This window comes from Arachis ipaensis, chromosome B01 (genome assembly GCF_000816755.2).
Source record: "Arachis ipaensis cultivar K30076 chromosome B01, Araip1.1, whole genome shotgun sequence".
Taxonomy (NCBI): domain Eukaryota; kingdom Viridiplantae; phylum Streptophyta; class Magnoliopsida; order Fabales; family Fabaceae; genus Arachis; species Arachis ipaensis.
This window is the reverse complement of record NC_029785.2, coordinates 46,775,082-46,779,306: the sequence shown is the minus strand read 5'-3', so window position 1 is coordinate 46,779,306 and position 4,225 is coordinate 46,775,082.

Sequence of the window (4,225 nt, the reverse complement as noted above, 5' to 3'; positions counted from 1 at the left end):
TAGTTGCTAAAGAATAAGAATTTTATATGATTTAGTTTAAATAATTGAGATTTTAGAATTTAATACTTTGATTTTTATAAGTAAAAAATTAATTATATTATCCCTAATTTTAAATTAAAATTATTAATTAAAAGCCAATTAGTAAATTGATAATCAAATAATATTTTCAAAGTAATTTTGATGGATTAAATTAGATTTTAAAATTGTTACTATATAACCTAATTTGATTTAGAATTTACCAAACTCTAATTTACTCAAAAATTCATAATTTAACATTTTGTCCTAAATTCTATTCTAATCCTACAAATAAAACACAAAACCTTAACTTTTCTTTTTTTTTTTTAACTCTAATCCTACAAATAAAACACAAAACCTTAACTTTTCTTTTTTTTTTAAAAAAGAAAGAAATAAAAAAAAGAAAGAGAAGAATAGAGAGGGTGACACGGAAACAGGTAAGAAAGAAAGAAAGAAAAGGGGGGAAAAGAGATAGCAAAGGAAAAGATATGGAGATTGAGCGAGTGAGGGAACGGAGGAGAGCCGAGAAGAAGAGGAGGAGACGCTGCGTTCTGCTCTGTCGACGTCTTCGCGGAGGTCCTTACTGGTGTCGTCTTCATCGCGAGCGTGTCACTACCAGTTGCGCCGCCCCCACCGAGCCGATGAACTAGCCAAGCCTCGCTGCCGTCCAGCTCGCGTTGCCTCCGTACTGCCAAGCCACTGTCTTCGAGGGTTCGCGCCAACACCAGGACCCCCGAGTTGCTTCGTCGCCGAGCCTCTATGGTCGCCGCCGTTGAGTTTCTAGGAAGAGGGAGATTGGGAAGAGAGAGGGAGTTTGCATCCAATGCCACCGTTGGAGGGCAAAACCATCGTGGAGGAGGGTTGAGCCTGTCACTACCGTGCCTCCACTGTCGCAGATCCGTCACCATCTCCACCGCCTTCACTGTCGCTGATGTTGTCCTCTTTCGTTGTGAGCTTCTTCTCCTTCCGTTCAAGGAGCTGTGCTCCATCGCCGTTTTGTCATCGTTGAACCACTCTTCTGCTACTTGGTTCAGTTTAGTTGCGGTAAGCTTTTCGTTATAAAAAGTTTTTTTTCACTGTTTTATTATCTTAGCTGAGGTTTTGGCGGCATTAATTGCTATAAGATTGAGTTTTGGTTATTATATGTTTCGACTAGAGTTGCTGTGGTTGCTGCAGAAGTGGTTTGGAATTGAGGTTGCGGCTGCTGAGGTTACAAGCTGAGAGGAAGGGGTTTTGATGCAATGTATAACTTTGTGGTTTTTGTGATTATGTTTGTCTTGTGGATGTGGTTATTTGAGTGATGTGCGATTGTTGATGAGAAATTGGTTTGTAAAGTTATTTAGTTGAATATGATGAAAAGTGATTTTTCTTGGTTTTGGAGTTAATTTAATAATATAGAAGATTCGACTTTGGAAATGATTTGAGATATGAAAATGAATTGATTTTGGAAGCGGTTTGATTTCGAATTAGTTTGATTTTATAAGTGATTGAATATTGGAGGTAATTTGATTTTGAAAAAGATTTATTAGTGGAATTGATTCGATTTGAAAATAATTTGATATTTGAACTAGTTGGATTTTGGAAAATGATTGAGATTTGGAAATGATTGAGAAGCGTTTGAGGAATGTTTGGATGGGACCTGAAAAGGGTGGTAGAGTCTGAGTTTTAGAGAAGATGCTGTCGAAATTTTTATAAAAATTAGAAAGCTTCGCTTGAAGTAATTATTTAAAAAGATTTGATTTTAAGGATTATATGTTTTAAGTTTGATTTATTTATAAAAGAATGATTGAATTGGGATTATTGCTGAACGGAATGGGAGGATGGCTAATGATGATTGAATTTTGAATGAAGGATGATGAGGATTCATTTTAATGTATGTTTTTTGGAATGAATTTGGAAATGAGATATGAATTGATGATGAAAAGGAATTAAAAGTAAATGAGACTTTCAAAATTGAGACAAATTGTTGACCCTCTCTGTATGTACGATGTGACCAGAAACTTTAACTCTTCGGATTCCCCCATGGACATGCATATATATATGAATTTGAGCTTGGGGCTTTGTCTCTTCCCATGGATGAGCTTGAAATTTTTCCCATGGATATTATTAAGTGTGGGAATGCGCGTACAAAGGGACTGTCTAATGGTTAGCTACCAGGACATGTCGGGTTGACTGTATAACTAACAGATGAGCTTATTAGCCATAGGACAGACATGCATCATATGCATTTGCATGATTTGTTTGAGTTTGAATTTGTTTTGGTTTACCTAATTGTTTAACTGTTATTAATTGCTATTTGAGCTATTTGCTGTAACTGCTATATATACTTGTGTTTTTCTTGTTAGTTTTGTTTGTATTTGTTATGGTGTGGTACTTTTGTTGATTAAGTATCGATGCTGAATTGATGATAGTGTTGATTGATTCCGTGGTTGATTTCTGATTAAGATTTAGTAGAGTATGAAATATCAAGCTGGTTCAGCAAACACTTAATGAACCTAGGTTTGGAACAGGTTGATCATTCATACTGATAGAAAACTTTTAAGATTCTTTTATAAGGAAAGTGAGTTCGGATTTTTTGGATTATTAACTAGTTTCTTTTAAAGAGGTTTTGGATTTTCGGGTGGTTAAATCGTTGGTTTTTAAAAGATTCATAAGACAACGATAATCACTAAGTTTGAAAAGTAGTTTTCTTATTAAATATCTTTTAATGACAATTCTGAAACTCCGTGGTGAGACCGTCTGGTTAGGTTCTCACCTCTCTACAACTTTATCTTTTCAGGAGACGGATGAAGAGGCTTACGAAGGGTTTTATTGTGTTTCGCTTATTCGATGTTGTTGTTTTAGTTTTTATTTATTAATCCATCGCCATCAATATTATATTTTGTAAGAGGGATAAGAATTGTTTGTGTTGTATGTATATTATGTTCATAAGTTACATATGTAAGAACTTTTGTATATATGTGTATGCTTGTTTGTTTTAAAGATATAGCATTTTTCCAGCTTTTCAAAGAAAACAGCAATACGGTTTCGAGTCAAAAGCTCCTATTTTATTATTAAGTATATGAAGTCGTTGTAATACTTCTTGCTATCAGAATGGTGCAACTGGAAGCGTGATATTCTGATAGTGAAGATGTTACATGTCGAAAAATACACATATAGCCACACTTTAAAAACGTGCTCATTGGGTTTGGTTTTGGCTACGCTTCAAAAGTGTGCCAATAGAAAAAGATATGACTAGGCTTAATAAGCGTGACTGTTGATGACTACAAGAAGTTATGGTTACACTTAAAAAACGTGCCAATAACTGAGAATATGGCTATGCTTTTAAAGTATGTCAACTTCTATGTTATGGTCATATTTATTAAGCGTGGTTGCTGAGTATTAGTGTACAATATGGCCACGCTTTTTAAGTGTGGCAATAAGTTAGTTCAAAAAAATTGTTGGATTTTTTGAAATTTTAATATAGTATTGGAGTGTCAATATTTCTCATTGGAATTTTTTTAAGCAAAAAATTAAGATTATGATTATTATGAGAAATTTTTGTTCGCAGCAATTTTTGATATTTTGTTCATTATTTGATTAGCATAAATATTAAATTATCCTTAATAAAAAAATTTATTAATTTGTTTATTATTTTTTTTATTATTAATTGACCACCACAAGTCCACATTTTGGAATTTGGAAAGTATGATACAGTAGTGTTTTGGACCATTTTTTTTTTTGTATATGTGATGCCAATAAATAAATAAATAACTTATTCTATCATTCTTATATTTTGATATAATTTTTATTTTGAACTTATTTAAAAATTTAAAACTATTATACTTTTTAATGTGCAAATTAAATAATGCATGTTCACACAAAGGATGCATAAAAAAACCTACTAAGATATATATAATCAATCAAATCGGCTCGTAATATCTGTTTGTCTCATTCTCACGGATCTTTCAGTTTTGCCATTTCTATTGTATATTTTATTGCAAGGTTATCAGTTTTTGGATCTGTATTTGAAGGGGAAACAGAAAAGAAATGGGACACCTGCAAACCAATGGGCCGAACAATTACATAAAATAATGGATGAAATATTTTTTCTACGTTGGAAAACTAAAGAAGTTTTAAAAGTAATTAATTTAGAGATAATACTAAGGTAAAGAGTGAAGTATTGGTGAAGAGTAAAGATTGTTTTGTTTAGGATAGAAAAAAAAGTCTA